This window comes from Phocoena phocoena, chromosome 6, assembly GCF_963924675.1.
Source record: "Phocoena phocoena chromosome 6, mPhoPho1.1, whole genome shotgun sequence".
Classification (NCBI taxonomy): domain Eukaryota; kingdom Metazoa; phylum Chordata; class Mammalia; order Artiodactyla; family Phocoenidae; genus Phocoena; species Phocoena phocoena.
Genome location: NC_089224.1, coordinates 4,003,760 through 4,029,807, shown reverse-complemented (window position 1 = coordinate 4,029,807; position 26,048 = coordinate 4,003,760). Strand labels below are relative to the sequence as shown.

Genomic DNA, 26,048 nt, shown 5'->3' with positions numbered 1-26,048 from the left:
TGGGATTGCTGGGTTGTATGGTAGTTCTATTTTTAGTTTTTTAAGGAACCTCCATACTGTTCTCCATAGCGGCTGTATCAATTTATATTCCCACCAACAGGGCAAGAGGGTTCCCTTTTCTCCACACCCTCTCCAGCATTTGTTGTTTGTAGATTTTTGGATGATGGCCATTCTGACTGGTGTGAGGTGATACCTCATTGTAGTTTTGATTTGCATTTCTCTAATGATTAGTGATGTTGAGCATCCTTTCATATGTTTGTTGGCAATCTGTATATCTTCTTTGGAGAAATGTTTATTTAGGCCTTCTGCCCATTTTTGGATTGGGTTGTTTGTTTTTTTGATATTGAGCTGCATGAGATGCTTATAAATTTTGGAAATTAATCCTTTGTCAGTTGCTTCATGTGCAAATATTTTCTCCCATTCTGAGGGTTGTCTTTTCATCTTGTTTATGGTTTCCTTTGCTGTGCAAAAGCTTTTCAGTTTCATTAGGTCCCATTTATTTATTTTTGTTTTTATTTCCATTTCTCTTGGAGGTGGGTCAAAAAGGATCTTGTTGTCATTTATGTCAGAGAGTGTTTGGCCTGTGTTTTCCTCTAAGAGTTTCATAGTCTCTGGCCTTACATCTAGGTCTTTAATCCGTTGTGAGTTTATTTTTATGTATGGTATTTGGGAGTGTTCTAATTTCATTCTTTTACATGTAGCTGTCTAGTTTTCCCAGCACCACTTATTGAAGAAGCTGTCTATTCTCCATTGTACATTCTTGCCTCCTTTATCAAAGATAAGGTGATCATATGTACGTGGGTTTATCTCTAGGCTTTCTATTCTGTACCATTGATCTACATTTCTGTTTTTGTGGCAGTACCATACTGTCTCGATTACTGAAGCTTTGTAGTATAGTCTGAAGTCCAGGAGCCTGATTCCTCCAGCTCTGTTTTTATTTCTCAAGATTGCTTTGGCTATTCCAGGTCTTCTGTGTTTTCATACAAATTGTGAAAATTTTTGTTCTAGTTCTATGAAAAATGAATTGGTAGTTTGACAGGGATTGCATTGAATCTGCAGATTGCTTTAGGTAGTACAGTCATTTTCACAATGTTGATTCTTCCAATCCAAGAACATGGTATATCTCTCCATCTGTTTGTATCATCTTTAATTTCTTTCATCAGTGTCTTATACTTTTCTGCATGCAGGTCTTCTGTCTCCTTAGGTAGGTTTATTCCTAGGTATTTTATTCTTTTTTCTTGCATTGCTAAATGGGAGTATTTCCTTAATTTCTCTTTCATATTTTTCATCATTAGTGTGTAGGAATGCAGATTTCTGTGCATTAATTTAGTATCTTGCTACTTTACCAAATTCATTGATCAGCTCTAGTCGTTTTCTGGTAGCATCTTTAGGATTATCTATGTACTGTATCATGTCATCTGCAAACAGTGACAGTTTTACTTCTTCTTTTCTGATTTGGATAACTTTTATTTCTTTTCCTCTCTGATTGCTGTCGCTAGAAGTTCCAAAACTATGTTGAATAATTCTGGTGAGAGTGGGCAACCTTGTCTTGTTCCTGATCTTAGTAGAAATGCTTTCAGTGTTTCACCATTGAGAATAATGTTGGCTGTGGTTTCTCATATATGGCCTCTATTATGTTGAGGAAAGTTACCTCTATGCCTACCTTCTATAGGGTCTTTATCATAAACAGGTGTTGAATTCTGTTGAAAGCTTTTTCTGCATCTATTGAGATTATCATATGTATTCTGTTGTTTTTGGATGGAATGTCCTATAAATATCAATTAAGTCCATGTAGATTAATGTGTCATTTAAAGCTTGTATTTATTTTCATTTTGGTCGATCTGTCCTTTGGTTAAGTGGGGTATTAATGTCCCCTACTATTTTGTGTTAATGTCAATTTCCCCCCCACCTTTTTTTTTTTTTTTTGCGGTACGCGGGCCTCTCACTGTTGTGGCCTCTCCCGCTGCAGAGCACAGGCTCCAGACGCGCAGGCTCAGCGGCCATGGCTCACGAGCCCAGCTGCTCCGCAGCATATGGGATCTTCCCTGACTGGGGCACGAACCCGTGTCCCCTGCATCAGCAGGCAGACTCTCAACCACTGCGCCACCGGGGAAGCCCTCAATTTCCCCTTTTATGGCTGTTAGCACTTGCCTTATGTATTGAGGTGCTCCTATTCCGGGTGCATAAATATTTACAATTGTTATATCTTCTTCTTGGATTGATCCCTTGATCATTATGTAGTGTCCTTCTCTGTATCTTGCAATAGTCTTTAAAGTCTATTTTGTCTGATATGAGAATTGCTACTCCAGCTTTCTTTTGATTTCCATTTTCATGGAATATCTTTTTCCATCCCCTCACTTTCAGTCTGTATGTGTCCCTAGGTCTGAAGTGGGTCTCTTGTAGACAGCACATATATGGGTCTTGTTTTTGAACCCATTCAGCCAGTCTGTGTCTTCTGGTTGGATCATTTAAACCATTTACATTTAAGGTAGTTATCGATATGTATGTTCCTATTCCTATTTTCTTAATTGTTTTGGGTTTGTTATTGTAGTTCTTCTCCTTCTCTTGATTTCCTGCATAGAGAAGTCCCTTTAGCATTTGTTGTAGTGCTGGTTTGGAGATGCTGAATTCTCTCAACTTTTGCTTGGCTGTAAAGGTTTTAATTTCTCTGTCGAATCTGAATGAGACCCTTGCTGCATAGTGAAAGCTTGGTTGTAGGTTTTTGCCTTTCATCACTTTAAATATGTCCTGCCAGTCCCTTCTGGCTTGCAGAGTTTCTGCTGAAAGATCAGCTGTTAACCTTTGGGGATTCTCTTGTATGTTATTTGTTGCTTTTTCCTTGCTGCTTTTAATATTTTCTCTTTGTATTTAATTTTTGATAGTTCGATTAATATGGGTCTTGATGTGTTTCACCTCGGATTTATCCTGTATGGGACTCTCTGTGCTTCCTGGACTATTACCTTTCCCATATTAGAGAAGTTTTCAACTATAATCTCTTCAAATATTTTCTCAGACCCTTTCTCCCTCTTTTTCTTTTAGGACCCCTATAATTCAAATGTTGTGTTTAGTGTTGTCCCAGAGGTCTCTGAGACTCTCCTGAATTCTTTTCATTCTTTTTTCTTTATTCTGCTCTGTGGTAGTTATTTCCATTATTTTATCTTCCAGGTCACTTATCCATTCTTCTGCCTCAGTTATTCTGCTGATTCCTTCTAGAGAATTTTTAATTTCATTTATTGTGTTGTTCATCATTGTTTGTTTGCTCTTTAGTTCTTCTAGGTCCTTGTTAAACATTTCTTGTATTTTCTCCATTCTATTTCCAAGATTTTGAATTATCTTCACTATCATTACTCTGAATACTTTTTCGGGTAGACTGCCTATTTCCTCTTCATTTGTTTGGTCTGGTGAGTTTTTACCTTGCTCCTTCATCTGCTGTGTGTTTCTCTGTCTTCTCATTTTGCTTAACTTACTGTGCTTGGGGTCTCCTTTTCACAGGCTGCAGGCTCACTGTTCCCGTAGTTTTTGGTATCTGCCCCCAGTGTCTAAAGTTGGTTCAGTGAGTTGTGTAGGCCTCCTCAGGGAGGGGACTAGTGCCTGTGTTCTGGTGGATGAGGCTGGATCTTGTCTTTCTGATGGGCAGGTCCACGTCTGGCAGTGTGTTTTGGGACGTCTGTGACCTTATTACGATTTTAGGCAGCCTCTCTGCTAATGGGTGGTGTTGTGTTCCAGTCTTGCTAGTTGTTTGGCATAGGTTGTCCAGCAATGTAGCTTGCTGGTTGTTGAGTAGAGCTGGGTCTTAGTGTTGAGATGGAGATCTCTGGCAGAGCTTTCTCCATTTGATATTACATGGGGCTGGGAGGTCTCTGATGGAGCAATGTACTGAACTCAGCTATCCCACCTCAGAGGCTCAGGACTGACACCTGGCCAGTGCACCAAGACCCTGTCAGACACACAGCTCAGAAGAAAAGGGAAACAAGAAAAGAAATAACTAAATAAAATTAAATAAAATTTAAAAGTTATCAAAATAAAAAAGTATTAAAAATATAAAAGTAATTAAAAAAAACGAAAAAAGGAAGAGAGCAACCAAACCAAAAAACAAATCCAGCAATGATAACAAGCACTAACAACTATACTACAAAAAAAAAAAAGTAGACAGACAGAACCCTAGGACAAATTGTAAAAGCAAAACTATACAGACACAATCATACAAAGAAGCAAACACATAAACACCAAAAGAGAAAAAGGAAAAACATATATATATATATATATATATATATATATATATATATATATATATATATATAAAAAGAGAGAAATCAAACCAATAAACAAATCTACCAATGATAATAAGCTCTAAATACTAAACTAGGATAAACATAAAACCAGAAACAAACTAGACGCAGAAAGCGAACCCCAAGTCTACGGTTGCTCCCAAAGTCCACTGCCTCAATTTTGGGATGATTCGTTGTCTGTTCAGGTATTCCGCAGATGCAGGTACATCAAGGTGATTGTGGACATTTAATCCACTGCTCTTAGGCTGCACAGGGAAATTTCCCTTTCTCCTCTTTGTTCGCAAAGCTCCTGGGGTTCAGCTTTGGAGTTGGCCCTGCCTCTCCATGTAGGTTGCCCTCTGGCATCTGTTCTTTGCCCAGACAGGAGGGAGTTAAAGCAGTGGCTGGTTAGGGGGCTCTGGCTCACTCAGGCTGAGGGGAGGGAGGGGTATGGAATGCGGGGTGAGCCTGTGGTGGCAGAGGCCGGCATGATGCTGCAACAGCCTGAGGCATATCATGTGTTTTCTCAGGGAAGTTTTCCCTGGATCATGGGACCCTGGCAGTGGCAGGCTGCACAGGCTCCCGGGAGGGGAGGTGTGGATAGTGACCTGTGCTTGCACACAGGCTTTTTGGTGGCTGCAGCAGCAGCCCTAGCATCTCATGCCTGTCTCTGGTGTCCCCGCTGATAGCCACCACTGGCACCCATCTCTGGAGCTCGTTTAGGCAGTGCTCTGAATCCCCTCTCCTTGCGCACCCTGACACAATGATTTCTTGCCTCTTAGGCAGGTTCAGACTTTTTCCCAGACTCCCTCCAAGCTATCTGTGGTGCACTAGCCCCCTTCAGGCTGTGTTCACGCAGCCAACCCCAGTCCTCTCCCTGGGATCTGATCTCTGAAGCCTGAGCCTCAGCTCCCAGCCCACACCTGACCCAGGGGGTGAGCAGACAAGCCTCTCAGGCTGGTGAGTGCTGGTCAGCACCAATCCTCTGTGCAAGAATCTCTCCGCTTTGCTCTCTTTGCCCCTGTTGCTGCGCTCTCCTCTGTGGTGCCGAAGCTTCCCCCCCCACCCCCCAGTCTCTGCCAGTGAAGGGGCTTCCTAGTATGTGGAAACTTCTCTGCCTTCAGAGTCCCCTCCCACTAGTGCAGGTCCCATCCCTATTCTTTTGCCTCTGTTTTTTCTTTTTTCTTTTGCCCTCCCCAGGTACATGGGGAGTTTCTTGCCTTTTTGGAAGTCTGAGGTCTTCTGCCACTGTTCAGTAGGTGTTCCGTAGGAGTTGTTCCACATGTAGATGTATTTCTGATGTATTTGTGGGGAACAAAGTGATCTCCGTGTCTTACTCCTCCGTCATCTTGAAGGTCTCCCCGAGATTGTATTTTTAAATGAAGTAAGGAGATGGTACAAACTCCTCACCATTCTGTTATTAAAACAAAAAATGAAAAACTTGAGGTGGTTGAAGAGAAGGGATTGACATCACCACCTGGTGGTTATATAGCCTAACTGCAGGAAAACTCACGTGGGAAGAAACCTCCATGATTGACTGAATAACCTGGAGTAAGAGAGGACATTTGAGCTAGAAGGGCCAAGTAGATTTTAGTAAGAGGGCAAAAAAAAGGAAAGAACAGTTAATGCATTCTTAACTTTAAAGTTTACTTATCAAGAAAGGAACTGTAGAAAGTATTTTGAATATGTTGCCCTATTAATCACAAAGAAAGCCTGTGAGTAGATGGTATTATCCTCAACTTACAGATAAGGAGCTGAGGCTCAGTAAGTTAAATAGTCCCACAGCTGTGAAGTGGAAGGGTTGGCACTCCCAAATCGACAGATCTGGATTTAGGACTCACAATGATTAGAAGTTATTCAATTATACAGAAAGGACTCATGGGGTTAATTTTTCCCCCTTCCCTCAACTCATAATGAGAGATGGAATGCTCTATATACCTTATATATTTATACATTTCAACTGACTAAATAAAATATAGCAGCTACATGAATTAAAATGATTCCTAGTGTTTGAAACAAAAAAGGTAGGCTTTTTATTTATTTTAAGTATCAAATTAACTTAGCTCACACCATTTACTTGTACACACAACTTAAGACTGTGGTGGCAGACAACTGTGTCATCATGTTAGCTAAGCATGGCACACAAAAGTGGGGATTATAAAAGGCCCTGCATGAGTACTGTCTTTGACACTAATCTACACAGAGAATTACATTTTAAGACATGGGCCCTGAGTATAGCACAGGTGGATAACTAGTAACTTCTCCATTAGGGGAGATCCAAAAACTATACTGAAAACCAACCGAGGATTATTTATCCTGGCCTTCTACCAACCCAAATAAAATACTGGATAAAACTGTCCTTAATTATAAATAGATATAATAAAATAATAAAACACATACTAAAAACAAGAAGTTACAGCTTTCGAATGCCAAACTTTGTATTTACAACAAGGGTTTTTCGGTTATCCTAAATGAACTTTATCCAGAACTAATGAGCATATAAACTGAAAAACATCTTATAAGAAAGCACAGAAAAATTATTCATACATTTACAGATCTTTTTCTATTAATGAATATTTTTAAGTTTCACATTAAAGCTATTTGCCAGACAGAAGGTACTCAGTATTCAATTACACTTTTACAGTTTAAACATTTATATGCATTTTAATTTCTTCATAGAGTAGCCAGATAACAATGTGACTAATGTTTAAAATGTTTGAAGAAAAACTGACTTAGAATGTTCTGAAACCAATTTTATCTGAAATGAACATGGACATATCCTCAAAATTCCAGGTATCTGTGTCCTAAAAGTAAATTGGTAAGTGTATGACTGAAGAACAAAAGTTCTCTGTACCAATTCTAGAGAATGGAATATATATATATATAATATATATATAGTGTATACTATATATATAGTATATATATAGATACTATAGTATATATATAGATACACTATATATATATTATATATATATATATAGGGTTTTTTTCTTAGTAGATACTTTCACCTAGGTAGGTGTCTCCTAGACACTGACCATGTTCCAAGCCAATTTTATTCTCTCTCCCCCTAAAGTCTACAATCACACCTGCTTCTTCAACATAATATCCATCCTTCCAGGGAACAATGTATCATCTTCGATTACCCCATCCTTCCCTCTTACCTACATCCAATAAATCATCAAAACACACAGACTTCACCTTCTAAACAGTTTTAAACTTATGCTTTCCCTTTTGTACGAGTGATTTCTCCCCCACCCACTCCCTCACATTTTGCCCAGCTAATTTCAAAAACATGCCAAGTGTTTCCCTTGCCTGTGATTTCTTCCTCCTTTGATCCATAATCCGTACGTTTATGACAGTTCACTTTCCAAAATGCAATGCTGACCCATTTGTACCTTTTCTTTAGCCTCTTCCTGACCTCTTTGTGTTCACAGGATGGAACCAAGCTCCTTAGTGGAGACCATGTCATGAGCGCCCTGTGACACGACTCTGGCTTTTGCCTCCAGATACATTTCATTCACTCACCGCTTGATGCTTTGTATCTAGGCAACATCATACGATGCTAATATCACCTTGTTCACACGAATAACACACTTCCTTCATCTTGGAATGCTGCTTTTCCTTAATTGGCTGTTGAATTGATATGCACCATTTACAATCCAACTTGAATAATAAAAATACACAAAGATGGCTATAAAAGTTGCCTCTCCTGATTCTCTTCACCTAAACAGGCCCATTTTACCCCACCCAAATTGAGTGATTCACCTCTCCAGTTTATACATGCTTCTATTATTTCATTTAACTACATATGTTTTAAAATATTTACCTATCTATTTTCCTTAAAAAAAAATAAACTCTGTGTAAAAGGAAACACCTCCTCCATTCTGGCAGCTTTCAGCGGGTTCCACATGCTGGCAACCATCTCCTGGGTTCTCTTCTGAGCATAATTTGAAAGTCCCCCTTCTGACTTCCAGGCTTGGCTTGTCCAGCACCCTGTCATTCAGTGGGGTCTACCTTTAGACCATTGGAAACAATAAGTTTAAGGGGTAAGACAATACCCTCGATCATGTAACAGTTGATAAAAACAGAAGTATTAAGAAAATTAGAGGAGGACCTTCAAGATGGCGGAAGAGTAAGACGCAGAGATCACCTTCTTCCCCACAAATACACCAGAAATACATCTACACGTGGAACAACTCCTACAGAACACCTACTGAAGGCTGGCAGAAGACCTCAGACCTCCCAAAAGGCAAGAAACTCCCCACGTACCTGGGGAGGGCAAAAGAAGAAACACAGGTAAAAGAACAGGGATGGGATCTCCCCCTCTGGGAGGGAGCTGTGAAGGAGGAAAAGCTTCCACACTCTAGGAAGACCCTTCACTGGCAGAGACGGGGGTGACAGCGGGGAGGCTTCGGAGCCGTGGAGGAGAGCACAGCAACAGGGGTGTGGAGGGCAAAGCGGAGAGATTCCCGCACAGAGGATCTGTGCCGACCAGCACTCACTAGCCTGAGAGGCTTGTCTGCTCCCCCCGCCAGGGCGGGCAGGGCTGGGAGCTGAGGCTCGGGCTTCGGAGGTCAGACCCCAGGGAGAGGACTGGGGTTGGCTGCGTGAACACAGCCTGAAGGGGGCTAGTGTGCCACAGCTAGCTGGGAAGGAGTCTGGGAAAAAGTCTGGACCTGTCTAAGAGGCAAGAGACCATTGTTTCGGGGTGCATGAGGAGAGGGGATTCACGGCACCACCTATACAAGCTCCAGAGATGGGCGCGAGCTGCGGCTATCAATGTGGACACCAGAGATGGGCATGAGACGCTAAGACTGCTGTGCAGCCACTAGGAATCCCGTGTGCGAGCTCAGGTCACTCTCCACACCTCCTCTCCCAGGAGCCTGTGCATCCCACCACTGCCAGGGTCCCGGGATCCAGGGACAACAACGGAAATGATAAACCATAGCCAGACTCATCAAGAAAAAAAGGGAGAACTCTAATCAACAGAATTAGAAATGAAAAAGGAGAAGTAACAACTGACACTGAAGAAATACAAAGGATCATGAGAGATTACTACAAGCAACTCTATGCCAGTAAAATGGACAGCCTGGAAGAAATGGACAACTTCTTTGAAAAGCACAACCTTCCAAGACTGAACCAGGAAGAAATAGAAAACATAAACAGACTGATCACAAGCACTGAAATTGAAACTGTGATTAAAAATCTCCCAACAAACAAAAGCCCAGGACAGGATGGCTTCACAGGTGAATTCTATCAAACATTTAGAAAAGAGTTTACAACTATCCTTCTCAAACTCTTCCAAAATATAGCAGAGGGAGGAACACTCCCAAGCTCATTCTATGAGGCCACCATCACCCTGATACCAAAACCAGACAAAGATGTCACAAAGAAGGAAAACTACAGGTGGATATCACTGATGAACAGAGATGCAAAAATCCTCAACAAAATATTAGCAAGAGGAATTCAGCAGCCCACTGAAAGGATCATACACCATGATGAAGTGGGGTTTATCCCAGGAATGCAAGGACTCTTCAGTATACACAAATCAATCAACGTGATAAACCATATTAACAAATTAAAGGAGAAAAACCATATGATCCTCTCAATAGATGCAGAAAAACCTTTCAACAAAATTCAACACCCATTTATGATAAAAATCCTCCAGAAAGTAGGCATAGAGGGAACTTAATAAAGGCCATATATGACAAATCCACAGCCAACATCGTTCTCAATGGTGAAAGATTGAAACCATTTCCTCTAAGATCATTGAGGTTTTAATTCATATTGCCCTTATTACTCAAGAAATCTCTTGCATTCCTATACACTCACGATGAAAAAACTGAAAGTGAAATTAAGGGAACACTCTCATTTACCATTGCAAAAAAAGAATAAAATACCTAGGAATAAACCTACCTAAGGGGACAAAAGACCTGTATGCAGAAAACTATAAGACACTGATGAAGGAAATTAAAGATGATACAAACGGATGGAGAGATATACTATGTTCTTGGATTGGAAGAATCAACATTGTGAAAATGACTATACTACCCTGAACAATCTATAGATTCAGTGCAATCCCTATCAAACTACCAATGGCATTTTTCACAGAACAAGAACAAAATTTTCACAATTTTTATGGAAACACAGAAGACCCCAAATAGCCAAAGCAATCTTGAGAACGAAAAACAGAGCTGGAGGAAGCGGGTTCCCTTACTTCAGACTATACTACAAAGCTACAGTAATCAAGACAGTATGGTACTGGCACAAAAACAGAAATATAGATCAATGGAACAGGATAAAAAGCCCAGAGATAGGCCCACACACATATGGTCAAGTTATTTTTGATAAAGGAGGCAAGAATATATAATGGAGAAAAGACAGCCTGTTCAATAAGTGGTGCTGGGAAAACGGGACAGCTACATGTAAAAGAATGAAATTAGAACATTCCCTAACACCATACACGAAAATAAACTCAAAATGTATTAAAGACCTAATTGTAAGGCCAGAGACTATAAAACTCATAGAGGAAAACATAGGCCGAACACACTCTGACATAAATCACAGCAAGATCCTTTTTGATCCACCTCCCAGAGAAATGGAAATAAAAACAGAAAAAAAACAAATGGGACCTAATGAAACTGAAAAGCTTTTGCACAGCAAAGGAAACCATAAACAAGACGAAAAGATGACCCTCAGAATGGGAGAAAATATTTGCAAATGAAGCAAGAGACAAAGGATTAATCTCCAAAATTTACAAGCATCTCATGCAGCTGAATATCAAAAAAACAAATAACCCAATCCAAAAATGGGCAGAAGACCTAGACAGACATTTCTCCAGAGAAGCTATACAAATTGCCATCAAACACATGGAAGAATGCTCAACATCACTCATCATTAGAGAAATGCAAATCAAAACTCCAATGCGATATCACCTTACACCAGTCAGAATGGCCATCATCCAAAAATCTACAAACAATAAATGCTGGAGAGGGTGTGGAGAAAAGGGAACACTCTTGCACTGCTGGTGGGAATGCAAATTGGTACAGCCACTATGGAGAACAGTATGGAGGTTCCTTAAAAAACTAAAAATAAAACTTCCATACGACCCAGCAATCCCAGTACTGGGCATATACCCAGAGAAAACCATAATTCAAAAATAGTTATGTACCAGAATATTCACAGCAGCTCTATTTACAATAGCCAGGACATGGAAGCAACCTAACTGTCCATCGACAGATGAATGGATAAAGAAGATGTGGCACATATATACAATGGAATATTACTCAGCCATAAAAAAAAACCAAAATTGAGTTATTTGTAGTGAGGTGGATGGACCTAGAGTCTGTCATACAGAGTGCCGTAAGTCAGAAAGAGAAAAAGAAGTACCGTATGCTAACACATATATATGGAATCTAAAAGGAAAAAAAAATAGGCATGAAGAACCTAGGGGCAGGATGGGAATAAAGACGCAGACCTACTAGAGAATGGACCTGAGGATATGGGGAGGGGGAAGGGTGAGCTGGGACAAAGTGAGAGAGTGGTATGTACATATATACACTACCAACTGTACAACAGATAGCTAGTGGGAAGCAGCCGCATAGCACAAGGAGATCAGCTCTGTGCTTTGTGTCCACCTAGAGGGGTGGGATAGGGAGGGTGGGAGGGAGACGAGAGAGGGAGTAGACATGGGGATATATATGTATAGCTGATTCATTTTGTTATACAGCAGAAACTAACACACCATCGTAAAGCGATTATACTCCAATAAAGATGTTTGAAGAAAAAAAAAAAGCAGTACCCTTCCAACCTACCTAGTGCCAGGATTGTCACTGGTTTCCACAATGAAGCATTTAATGTCTTGTTTCGGACAGTGTCCAGTGTCATGACTCTCACTCCACAGCATATCCTTGAAGAAATTATTTTGGTAGATGACATGAGGGAATTTGATGATTTGAAAAAGAAACTAGACTACCACGTGGAAAATTTTGGGGGAAAGATTAAATGAATAAGAAACAAAAAGAGAGAGGGACTGATTCGAGCGAGGCTGACTGGAGCATCGCGTGCTTCAGGGGACGTTCCGATGCTCCTGGATAGCCACTGCAAGGTGACGAAAGTATGGCTGGAGCCCGTGCTGAATGCCATTGCTAAGGACCCCCAAATGGGGGTGTGTCCTCTGATAGATGCCAGTGATTACGGGACCCTGGAATACCAGTCCTCTCCTGTTGTCAGGGGAGCTTTCCACTGGTAACCGCAATTTAAACGGGATCATGATTTCTCTTATGAGATGGAGGGACCAGAAGGACCCACTAGACCTATGTGGTCACCTGCAATGACTGGAGGGAGTTGTGCTATAAATAGGCATTATTTTAATGCAATCGGAAAGTACAAGGGCATAAATCTCTGGGGAGGAGAAAATTTGGAACTTTCACTAAGGACCTGGATGTATGGAGGCCAACTCTTTATACTCCCCTGCTCTCGAGTAGGACATATTGATAAGCAACACTTTGCAAACCACACTGGAATTGTAAAAGCCTTGGTACAGAACAATCTCAGACTGGTGCACGTTTGGCTAGATGAATACAAGGTGAAGGATACGTCCCTGGTTTGGATAGGTGAGTGAGAGTGCAGAGAGGGACTGGCTTCTAAAGAAGCCTTCTGCTGCCTTCCAGATACCAATTTTTGTACTTTTCCTTAAATTAGGGCAACCTTCAGCTGTTCACCCACCCATTTTCAGACCCTATTCTCAATTTGTTCATTCTAAGCTGCTACACTTGAACCTTACTCTTTTTTTAATCTCTAGGGAAACTCAAGTTTCTCAGAAGTAAATCAACCAACACAAGAAGTCTTTCCCCCCTCCCAGATCTATCTTCCTCCCACAAAGATTGCCCGTCTGTGGCAAACACCTCTCTCTGCCCCCATTCCCATGGGCAAATTTTTGGATTCTCTTCCTCCACTACCGGGCTTCCAAGTGACATGACTGCAGCTGTTCTGGGGACCACACAAGATCCTCTGCTACCTTTTTTCTCTAACAGTCAAAGATTTTTACATCAAAGCCAGGCCCCTTCATTTGTGCATCTCCCCATGGTTTAAGCCCCTTGCCAGGACCTTTAGAATGCACATAGAGAGAACATATAGACGCAGCTTCATTTTCATTTGAAAGTTCAAACAAATAGGGACAGTAACAACAAGACCTCATTTCACATACATGGGTAGAAATATGGAAGAATCTCTCTGTGATATTATATGTCCTGGTCTTGATCTAATATTTCTTTATTATTTTAAATTATAAAAGTAATAATACTGAATTTCTTGAGTAATCAGGGCAATATGAATTAAAACCTCAATGAGATACTTCTACATAGCCACCTAGATTGGCAAAACATTTTCAAAGTCTGATAGGACCACGTGTTGGCAAGCACAGGAAGTCTCAGACACTGTGGGTGGGAGTGTTAATTGTTACAAACTCACTTTGGAAAACAGTTTGGCAATATCAAGTAATAAAAAGACATGAATATCCCATGAAAAAAAAAATAAATAAAATTACAACCTCTTTTAATGAGGCCCAAACTCTCAACTGTTACAACTTACTTCAGCTAAAATCTGTACTATTTTTAAAAATTTAAGGGCCCTATTCTATCTTCTAGCATGAAACATTTTCCAGCTTTAAAATCCCTTTTTGCACTCAGGTTTAAAGTGACTTCTGAGTTCCAATCTCTTGCCACTTAACGAGGGCTGAAATCTCCAGGCATATCTACTGAAACTTAATCAAGATTTTGCAGAACTAAAGACTGCGTTAATAAAGTTTATTTCCTAGTCCAATGGCACAGTTTACTATGTACGGTCAAAATTATGCAAGTTTATTTCATATGCTTTCCTTTACCTGTCTCAAGAAGTGAAGTTTCAAATATTACTATCCCATACACCAGTAATCCTAGAGACTGACACTGCTGATCCTGCAGACAAGTGTTTCATCCTAAACCTACTATGTGATAGTCATTGAGCTTTGGGGAGATACAAAGAAACCAGAATTGACACTTGCCCTCAAGCAGGTAGATGCAGGCGTCTAGGCAAGACAAGTCATGGAACAGAAGGTAGAAAGAGGTATGACTTAAAAGCAGTAGCAATAAAGTATGATAGCATACAATTAACTCAAAAAAATAGTGCAAACACACACACATACACACACACACACTTCTTCCTCCTTGGCAAAGCCTTGTTCACATAATCGTATTTTACATGGATGAATGTCCAAGGGATGGGACCCATCTCCAACTTCAGGTGGTAATATGCTGTTCAGTGGTGTTATCTTCCTTACAAGAGTTTGATTAGGTATGGACATTGGACTCCATTCTGGCTAGAAACTTGAGAAGCTTCAATTTCTATTTTCTAAATAAATGCACATAATTTTCTGGGTATTGTTTAGTCTCTATATGATGCTTGGAGATTCTATAGTCTTCTTGAAATCTGAGGAGATAACATCCCCACACTGGGCTTTTCCAAGTGGAAACATGAAAAGAATCTAGATCCTTCAAGATGCTGAGCTTCTGAACGGCCAACCCTGGAACCATCCTGACTCTATACTTCATATAAAGAGTTAGATAATAGATTTACTGTTTGAACAACTTCAAACTGGGCTTCTGTTTCTCATAGCCAAGAATATCTTAACTGATACAAAAGTTACTGTTACTCAGAGAAATAATGTCAAGTGTCCAAATGGCTTCATAATTGCAGTAATATTCAAACTGAGTTAGATGTAGATATTATTAGATAAGAAGGGGGTAGAAAAGAGAGATCTCTCTTTTTCAAACGGCATATAAATTGTGGCCAATGACTGATACAGATATGGATATATTCAAGCAAAAATACAGGAGTAACACTCTTGATTAATTATAGGATTTACATATATACATATACACATATATATACATACATACAGAGACAAAGCGACAGAGAGGTATACAGAGAGGGGGAGAGAGAGAGAGAGAGTGGGAGAGAGAGAAAACAAAGGTACAAATATGGGAAACTTTCACAGATTTACAGAGAAGTCACCCCATGTACATATTCAACTTCTAGAAAGATGGTGTCATATTTTGACTTCATTTGTTTACGGGGATCTTTTTACTTTCACTCTACCAAATTTGTCACTAAGTATGGCCAACATCCTGTATCAAGAGCCCGAGTCAAAGTGATGACATTTGGAATTACACCATGATACTAATTTCTGTGATATTACCCTTGTATCTAATATCTATCTTTAAATGTGGCTAACTTTTAATATTCTTTAATAGATTTAATGGCAGCAATATTTGTACCCCTCTTCAACAAGGAAATTCAACTTTGACCTCAGTTGGGTCTGCTGAAAGTGTTTTATATCACTGCCTGAGATCAAAAGAGCCATCTCAAATATTGCATCCTTTCAAGATTAGATGCTCAGATCAAGTTCTCAGTTTACCTGCACTGACTTGAATCTTGGCATTGGTCTTGACCTCATCTTCCCCTCTGCCTCTCTCCTCATGGCTGTTGCCTTCTGAAATAGATTTTCATTCTGAACGTACTTTTCACGTCATTTCACATCTTACCTGAAAAGAGGCTGAAATACATTTGGCGCTCTTTCAAATAAGAAAAAGAGGAATAAAGCCAATTTGTTACTTTAAAATCTTTTAAAAATTCTATTAAAGGCTTTCTATCAAATAGCATTGTTTACTCACATGTCAAATCTTCCTGAAGTTTTAAGAGGCAATACTTTAAAGTACTCTTAAAATATTAAAATACACTCTCTATCTCACTTAAATGAACAAGAAAAGGCAGAATGATTCCATTATACTGCAGAATTTGTGTACTTTACCAGTTTATAAGAAAACTGCTCCAACCTAAGATGTTCCCCTGTCCCCCCCAAAATATAACATAGAGCAGAATCACAAAAGGCAGTGATGAAATCAGAAAACAGAACTTAGCAACCCTAACTCTTGAGTCAACACTGTTTCACCAAAACAACAAAATCTCAAGAGAATTTAAGAAAGCAGCAGCAAAAATCTCCAACTGAGTATATAAAAATCACCAACCATGTTCGCTGTGAAAAATAACTAGTACCCAGGAGGCCTCTGACTTTTTGTTTCAGAATTATGTCTTGTTTCTATACACTCATTTTCAATTTTCTAGGGAAAGATCCATAGCTTTTACTGAAACCTCAATGAATCTGTGGCCTTTAAAAGATTCAGAACTATTCCTAAGTGTCCCTGAAAGAATATCAATTTGAACTTCAACTCCTCAAGTTTAAGGGGGAGGTTTGCCTGATCTTCAAAAAAGACATGCAAGTGTAGGGCAGAAGTGGTGCTCTGTTTCATTCTGTCACTGGCGTAGGTTCAATTGCAGCGTGAGAAGGCGCTTCAAACACCTGTTCACGGACTAGCCCACGCCGGCTACCGTCTGCTTCCCTGCACTCCCCAAAACTCAGAGGTCTTTTCTCTAGGGGGGGCTCATCTTCACTGAAAATATCAAAGATTATTTTTATATGCTGATGGACCCCAAAGCAATATTTGGAGTTCTGATGTCTCTCTCAAACTGCAGGGTCCCAGGATTAAACGGCTCTTCCTTTCAGACTGTCCTCACTCAACTTCAGGTTCTCAGAAAGACGGCTTTGCCTACGGTCCTTCTGCAGCTACTCAGAGGTGCCAGCTGACCGCTGCCCAGGTGATGGCTCCCATCACTCGGGCCTCCCCACACGCCTGCCGCAGAGGTTTCCAGACAGCATGTGTGGGGATAGTGCTGGGCAATTACTAGAACAGGGGCTATTCTCTGAGTCACTCTAGGAGTTACTCTGGGAGCTGGTTTAATGACCAAGCTGGACGCCTTCTCATCCCAACATGACAATTCCAGGGTGAACTGTATTTTAGCAAAAGGTGAGGGGCACGCAGTGAGTTCAAGCCGGTGGTGACTAAATCCAGTTAGGAGGGTCACTGTCTGACTAGGTCTCCTCTAAGCTCTTAATAGCTGAGATCAGAGGAAATTTTCACTGAAACGAACCTGCAGCCGCAGTATCAAAACAAAGCAAGTTTTCTTTGTTAACAGAAACGGTGAACAGTTTCGATATGTTTGAATGTAATATGTAATAGAAAATGAACTGCCAATCCCTCCACACCACGCTAAGTAATTTGAAAGATCCAGAGGAAATGGCATAGAGGACAGAGGCCAGATAGCTAGTGAAATAGAGGGACACCAGGGGAGAAAAAACAGTCAATAAGGTTTTTTAAAAAGGAGGGTCGACTGGGTCTAACATTATTTACAGGTCAATGGAGAAGAGGACTGAGGCGTGACCCCTAGATGTAATAAGTCTGTAAATCGCCGCTTACTTGAACAACATAAATTTGCATGGAGTGGTCTGATGGGAGAATTGGAGGCTAGCAGATCACTAGTGACAGCTAGGACAGTCAACTCCTTGGAAGTGTTTTGTTATAAAAGCGAGAGGAGAAATAGGTCGGTAACATCAAGAATACTTTTTTAAATGGAAAAAGTAAGAGCACGCTTGACTACTGATTCACTGGAGAAGGAAGATTAGACGCACCAGGAAACCTGAGTAGGTGACAGGGGACAGGATCTAGTACACGAGTGATGGCATCGCAGACAGTTCATCCGTATCCGGACGGAGCCCCCAGCGTGCGCGAGAACAGGTGAGGATACACCTGTAAATACGAGCAATGGCTCGTGGAAATGCTCTACTGATTGCTTCTGTGTTCTCGGTGAAATAAGGTACAAGGCCATCAGCTGAAACCGAGGATGTGGCAGAGGTTCAGAAGTTTGAAAGCAGACCAAATATGGGAGAGTTCTCTGTTTAATGAGACTGGCTAGGCAACCAAGGCAATCCATGCAGAGCTTTGAAGGCCACCGCGAGGCACTGCATTTCATTTAGACTGCAATGAGACACCGTGCTTACAATCAACCTTTCCTTAAATGGATCTGCTTATAGTCTCCTCCTTATTCCTGAGAGATAATGACTTTCTCTGTCTATGCCACATTAGGTTTTTTTTTGGATAGGGACAGAGACAGAGATATCTATACAGCATGTATAGATATGATATCCTTTTAAGGGTCTCTTTTTAAAATTTTCTTTTTAAAATGTACCATACCAATAAGAGAAAAACCTCTCTGGAAAAGATATCATGCTTTGATTTTCTTTCTCTTATATAGCAGACGTTCAAAATATATTGGTTGGATTTGAGAGAGCATCTATTGGGTTGGCCAAAAAGTTTGCTCGGGTTTTTCCATAACATCTTATGGAATATAAAACAAATATAAAATGTTTAATATAAAACACGAGTTCTTAAAAATGCACCTTGTCAAAACCACCTGTAAATATGGCCAGTTCCTTGAGCTGGCATGTACTCTAAAAACTTTAGGATTTATAAAATTGTTTTTTGGATGTTCATAATGCTTTCAACGTCTGCAAGACAGTTTTTCTTAGATTAGGATGTTATGCATCCAGCTCACCTATCTAATCAAATTTTCCAGGTTACCTGGAGAATTCTATTAAAAAACAAAGATAACATCTACTCGCTTCATAAGAGTATTATACGAACTAATGAGATAATTCTTGTAAATCACTTTAGTTCCTCAGAGATAAGTGCTCAATAAAGAGAAAATGATATTATTATTCTCCAGAGCCCACTGGTTCTTTGTCTACACACTGATGTTTGGAGAGATATCAGTTGTACACAGGCATCTGCTGCTGTGAACTGGTGCACGCTTCAAGATTTAGAAACAAACTTTCACAAATGCAGTCCTTCATAGACTGGACAAGTTGCCTCTCATTTAGATTATGTGTATCAGCATTCAACAAGGGAGCTCTGCATCCAAGGAGACTTGGTCTAATGATAGAATAGAATAAAATTTAGTTAAAATTTTCAACTCCATGAATTTTCAATTCAAGTCTTCAAATTGCTGGAGAGGCCAGTGAAGATTTATTTTTTTTATTCTGTTGGCCCAGATTTAATGACACCATCTCATTGTCAAGCTCTGAAAATGATACCCTGAGCCTATGACCTGACTCCACTAATTCCTAAATCTTTCTACATAAGAGAGAAACAATAACTCCCAAGGTTGCCATAAATATAATGCATCTTACCTGTGTGCTATCCTTTGTTTTTGTGCCAACAAAGTAAGTATTCTCTCTAAATCATAACCTGCTCCTTGGCTAAACTACAGTAATCTTCCATAGACTCTTGTACATATATTTTTTATATTTTTAACATTGTATTATAATTTGTAAACATGTCTATTAGACAAAAAATAATGTGACTTGATCAATGATTTCTATTTCATTTATTTTGGTATTCCTAGTACCTAACACATTCTATACTAATAGAACATATTCTGGGCTAGAAAATAAATCTCAATAAAATTATAATTATACTGGACTTCCCGGGTGGCACAGTGGTTAAGAATCTGCTTGCCAGTGCAGGGGACACGGGTTTGAGCCCTGGTCCAGGAAGATCCCGCATGCTGCGAAGCAACTAAGCCCGTGCGCCACAACTACTGAGCCTGTGCTCTAGAGCCCGCGTGCCACAACTACTGAAGGCCGTGTGCCTAGATCCCCTGCTCTGCAACAAGAGAAGCCACCGCAATGAGAAGCCCGTGCACCGTACCAAAGAGTAGCCCCTGCTCGCCACAACTAGAGGAAGCCCGTGCGCAGCAACGAAGACCCAACGCAGCCAAAAAATATATACATATATATATATAATTATACAATATATGTTCTCTTAACAACAGAATTATATTAAAAATTAATAAGAGAAACATAGAAAATATCCAAGCATTTGAAAACTAAATAACACACTTCCAAGAATCCCATTGATCAAAGAAAAAAAAATCAAAGGAGAATTAGAAACTCTTTGGTACTGAATGATGTGTGATCTATCCACTTGGATTGAAACGGCCAAGTTGAATGGATAAATCAGGCTGCTATTTACTTAATTCATATAAGTAACACAAGACACACCTAAAGCACTTTTGGATCTTAGATATGCCAAAATCATTTCTACATCCTGCCCAGTGTAGCTGGGTTCCTGATGTGTCATAAAGTATACACCATGGGATTCAAGGTATTAGAATTCCACTCAGTAATCATCTATACACCTACAGACTATTTCACCAGGCTATTCCTCTATTCCTGTGATGGTATAAACTTAGAATATAGGTCAACTTTAGATACTTAAAATAAAAATCCCTATTTGCAGGCTAAAGACATTTGAAAATGAAGAGTTTTTATATCACTGTATGTCAGGGATGAATAGCTTCAGTTTACTCAGTGTAAGTGCAAGGATCTAGGTGAAAATCTCTGAACTTTTTATTCTGCTCGAATTCAAAGCAACAGTATTCACTTTAGGATTTGTCTTACAGACATAAGTGTTTTCTCTGGAAAAGTTTCCAAGAGGGGCTACAAGATGAACAAGAAGATCAATATTTAAAAAAACAAGAAAGAAAGAGAACTCTGATAGGTTAAATCAGAGAAACCACAAGTCACCAAACATTTTTGGTTTAGTTAATATATTTATTGATGATCTGTTTTATGGTAAAAAATAATGCTTCCCTTGAGTAGTTAAAATCTGGTGGAATGATTACCTTCAGGAGAGAGAGAGAGAGAGAATGTCTGTTGTGTCTGTGTGTCTGTGGGTGATTTACTCCTTTAGGTAGATGCTCTGACAGTCACATGCTTGAGTGCTTCCAATAAAAGCACATCTAAAAGGAACCCAACCACAGTTGTGTGTATGTTTGGGGTAAGGGATAGGAGAGATTGGAAGAAGTCTAATTTTGTTGAGAAAGAGTGTTCTAGGCAGAGAAAACATCTAGAGCAAAGGAACAGAAAGAAGAGGCTGGTACTATTGATATTTATTATTCTAACTGACAGAGTGGGGACCAAGATAGGAAGAAGGTAAGTAGGAAACTCTTCTTGGAAGGCCTTCTCTCCCTGGTAAATTAGACTTCATTCCATATGGAGTTAGTATTTGCCTTGGAAGGGGATGGGCGAGTGAGGGCAGTAAGGAAACAGGAGCCAGCAGGCAAGGAGTGATGGATCATAATCAAGTAAAAAAGGTGACAGTTTTTTTTTTTTTAATGTAATTGAGAAACACGATACTGAAGACAGAAAAACGAGATAAAAGCTCAAGTAACAGTCCCGGTGAGAGAAGGTAACTAAGATGAAATTAAGATAATAACAGTAGGGATAAGTAAAGTTCACAAATAGAAAAACAATGAAGAGGTAAAGATCAACCAGGCTTGATACCTGTTTGGCTATGGGTAAGGTGAAAGGTGTCAAGTCATGAATAAATTGAAGATCTGGGAATTGACAACAAAGTAGCTGACGGGGCTCCCCATCCAAACATGGACCCTGTCTCTTCCACTGCATCCCAACAAGAACCATGTATGGTTCTACTCATCATCTTGCTCCAGGTGACTATCAAAGTGCCCGGCTCAGAATGTTCTCAGTAAGGATGTCTTGCGTGAATTAGCCTATTACGAGTGGAAGGTAACAGATTTAACTTTAAACAACTTGAGTCAGACATACCTGTGAAACCTGCAAGCATGAACATGTCACTCAAGTTAGAAAAATTAATTTCTGTCCCAAGAGAATTTGAAATGTGACAGAAAGACTAAGTCAGTTGGTTACTGGAGAATATTTTGTAGATATTCACATGGGCACGCTGCCGCTATAATATTTCTGGGATCCAGGGCAAAACTGCAAATGGAATCCCATACATCGTGGATCTAAGTATTTAAATGTAATAAAATTAAGCTAACACGTTGTTTAGAAGAACATGTGCTAGCCTCCTATGTAGATAAATACATCATTACGATGACAGAATTATGTACAGAATTCTCAGAATCCTCAAAATTTTCAGCAAGGATGTAGAGACACAGGGAGAACCGGCTAGTGGCTCTGGATCACGGCCCACCTCCCTTCTCTTTCTGCACTGAGCTTTGTCCATAAAGCCAGGGCCTCACATGTCCAAGGTCCATCCACTCCCTGCAGACCTCTGTCCATAGCCCATGCCAGGGCCCAAGGGTATACATGGCTACTGCACGGACGGCCCTCAGAAGAATGTGCCTGAGGAGAAGGATTTCATAGGCTCTGATAGGACGCTTGAGGCTAGAATATCAGAGAATTCAAGACCTCAGGTACCCAAAACCTAGCCTAGAAGAGGGATAAAACTGGAGCAGACCCTAGCAAGGGTTTCCTCTTGCCTTGGTCTGAGAACAATACTGCATGTTGAAGCAGTTCTGACAGACGACTGACAAATAGCCTGCAAAACTTAGACCACAGAGGGGGACAGAGATGAAGTAGACGGACAGAGAGAAGAAAAACATGAAGCCTGAAAGACACAACTGAAACCCAGTGATGCCGCAGTTCTTTTGAAATCTAGCTAACCTTTTTGCAGTTGATGTCCATGAGATTTTCCTCTGGTTTTGTAATATTTTTCTAGGTGATTTGGGTTGTTTTTTGGTCCCTGTGATCACATTATCCATAACTAAGCAAGTATAATTATTAAAACTATGAGAATACCCAAAGAGGGAACACAGCATGCAAAAAGGGCTAAGAATATGACCTGTTATTTTACCAAGTTGACTAAGGTGATATATTTCACACGGAACATGTGGATGTGGCCCAGAAGGAGGGCTCAAAGACCCCCAGCAAATTTTTACTAACTTTACTTGCCTTCTTTAAATTGTTTTCATTCTTTCCTCTGTTATTTCTAGGTGTTAGAGCACAGCCTACACAAATCAAAAAGGCCATCTTTAAATTAGGAGTTTGGGATTAACATACACACACTACTACATATAAAATAGATAAACAACAAAGACCTACTATGTAGCACAGGGAACTATAGTCAATGTCTTGTAATAACCTATAAGGGAAAAGAATCTGAAAAAGAATATATCTATATATATATAAACTGAGTAAATATATAAACCGAATCACTTTGCTGTACACCGAAGCTAACACAACATTGTAAATTAACTATACTTCAATTTTAAAATGATTTTTTTTAAAAAGGCCGCCTTTCAAGTAGTAGTTCTTTAATTTCATTAAGTAAAGTAAAATCTGATATCAGCTGGTTCATGCACAATTACTGCCCACTTTCTCAGCTCCAGCATTTAAAACGCTCCTACTGTATTTCATGTGCCCTCAGAGAACAGATACCTGACTTGGTTAAAAAATGTTCAGAGAGAAAACTTGCACATAAATTCCTTCTAACAAGGGTCTGTGCTAATCAATGCAAAAGAAGGAGAGAATGTCAAGAAACAAACAACACAAACCACTGCTTCTCAATTCCACTGAGACCTCTTTTTTTGAGAATTCAGCAGATGATAAAAAATGAGAAACAAAATTACTGTGGCAAAGACAAGTTGCCTTGTGTGTTGGGAGGAGAACAGCAACAACACAAAGAAAAGGATCACATCACTTGGGTAAATACGTTTTCACATGTTCAAGAAACAGACACAAGCAATTCCACAGGAGTAAGTGAGTGATTTTAGAAGTCTATCAGGCATAATGGACCAAACCGCCATAAAAATCAACAGAAAATGCAAAGTGTCATCCAAGTGCTTGCAATAAGGGTGTAAATTGTACAGACGGAATGGGGGGGGAAGTAAATTGTAAAAATGGAACATCTGTTCTGAGACCTAAATAAGCCACTGACAGATGAAGAAATTCACTTCAACCTAATCATGAAGGACCCAGTACTAAGCAGAAGAGAAGCCAAGGGCAGCACAGACACTGTAGAAGTAGTGCCTCAGAAAAGAAAGTAACATCCTAATAACATGTGCACATCACAGAGTCCTCAGGCTTATAAATACCTAAGGGACAGGGACAAGGAATATATAAATAGAAGGCAAGTCCATCCTGAGAGAGAATATTTATGAAATGAAGAAATTATGTATCCATTAGGACTAGCATGAACTCAATGGACATAGAATGGAAAATAGTCTAGAAAATGTCTTAGCTACCATGTCCTCAAATATTTTCATTGTACAACTGAAGAAACCAAGAAACAGAGTGGGTAAATGCTATCTTATACCAAGTGAGAGAGTAGCATTTACATATATACACTACCAGATGTAAAACAGATAGCTAGTGGGAAGCAGCCACATAGCACAGGGAGATCAGCTCTGTGCTCTGTGATCACCTAGAGGGTGGGGATAGCGAGGGTGGGAGGGAGAGGCAAGAGGGAGGGGATATGGGGATATATGTATACGTAGAGCTGATTCACTTTGTTATACAGCAGAAACTAACACAACATTGTAAAGCAACTATACTCCAATAAAGATGTTAAAAAATATAATAATAATGGGGCAATGTCTACAATTAACGAGAGGCTAATTTTAAATGTTCAGTGTAAACCAATACACACAATAAAACCAATAAAAATAAGGATTATGGCTATTTTTCCATACAAAATTAGCTCATTAAAATGTTTACTCCCTCAATGAAATGATAAAATCTTAATTCTTTAAAAAAATCCAACAAGCATTTAGTAAGCATCTATTTTACTTAGGACATGGGAAATATCATGAGATTTTTATTTGTTTATGCATTTCTTTTTTTATATTGTGGTACAGTTGTTTTATAATGTTGTATTAGTTTCTACTGTACAGTGAAGTGAAGTGAAAAGACATTATTTCTAGGTCTGGTTACCAAAGGGGAAAGGTGGCGGGAGGGTAAGTTGGGAGTTGGAGATTAACATATACACAGTACTATACATAAAACAGATAATCAACAAGGACCTACTGTAGAGCACAGGGAACTCTACTCAATATTCGGTAATAACCTAAATGGGAAAAGAATTTGAAAAAAGGATACATATATATGTGTAACTGAATCACTTTGCTGTACACCCGAAACTAACGCAACATTGTTTATCAACTGTAGTTCAATGTATCAGAATTTTTTTAAATACTTTTTTTTTCATCTTTACAGTTTGTTTTGGTTCGTAATATATACCAACCTCAAAGGTGACATTGACTATAATATAAACAGTAGAAATATATTCTATGTTCATTTTATGATTAACTTTATGATTCTCACTCTATCAACCTAGGTCAAAACAAAGGGATCAATGACCCAAACTGTGTCAGATGTCAGGTATGGGGGCCACTCCCCACCCCCCAAGTATATACTCTGTTTTCCCTTCTTTATTGTCTTTCAACCGTATGACACAACTGTGGAGCTACTCGGAAACCCTCATCACTTGTCAATAAGTTTACTCACTTCTCGGTATCAGGTGTCCTGGAACAGTTTAGCAGGCCAACAACCTGCTTTCTGCATTGATCCTGAGGCAGCTACTGACCGTTAGATGGATAAAGTCCTTGCCGTGCTAATTTCTGCCCTTGTTTCAACTAAGGCTTTTGGAGAACTGACTGCCTGGCAGGAGTCAGACACGATGAGGACAGCCTCGCTAAGAAACAAGGAGCTGAGACCTTCGACAACAACATGAATTCCCCGATGCTATTTTGCAACTCTTGTTCTCAGCACCGTGTTGAAAATACTGCATTTGCGGATGATGGCACTCTTTCCCTCGCTTAAAAGCCTATTTATTTTTCAGCACCACAAAGGATATGTTATTTCAGAATGGAATGATTTCTTTGTACTGCTAGAAATTGTACCATGACCTATTTGGAAATATATGTGGGGTCATTTTGGTGCTACAGGTACTGGAAAATCTATTCCTGAAATATGCAAGCCAAGTCTCCTTCCACAGCCTGGTCAGCAGCAACTTTAGAGCCGTG

The 26,048-nt window shown here is 39.7% G+C and overlaps 1 pseudogene; it reads left to right on the top strand.

Annotated features, from left to right (window-relative positions):
* Positions 1 to 8,389: 8,389 nt before the first annotated feature.
* LOC136124499 (inactive polypeptide N-acetylgalactosaminyltransferase-like protein 5) lies at positions 8,390 to 25,845 on the top strand (annotated as a pseudogene).
* The last annotated feature ends 203 nt before the right edge of the window (positions 25,846 to 26,048 follow it).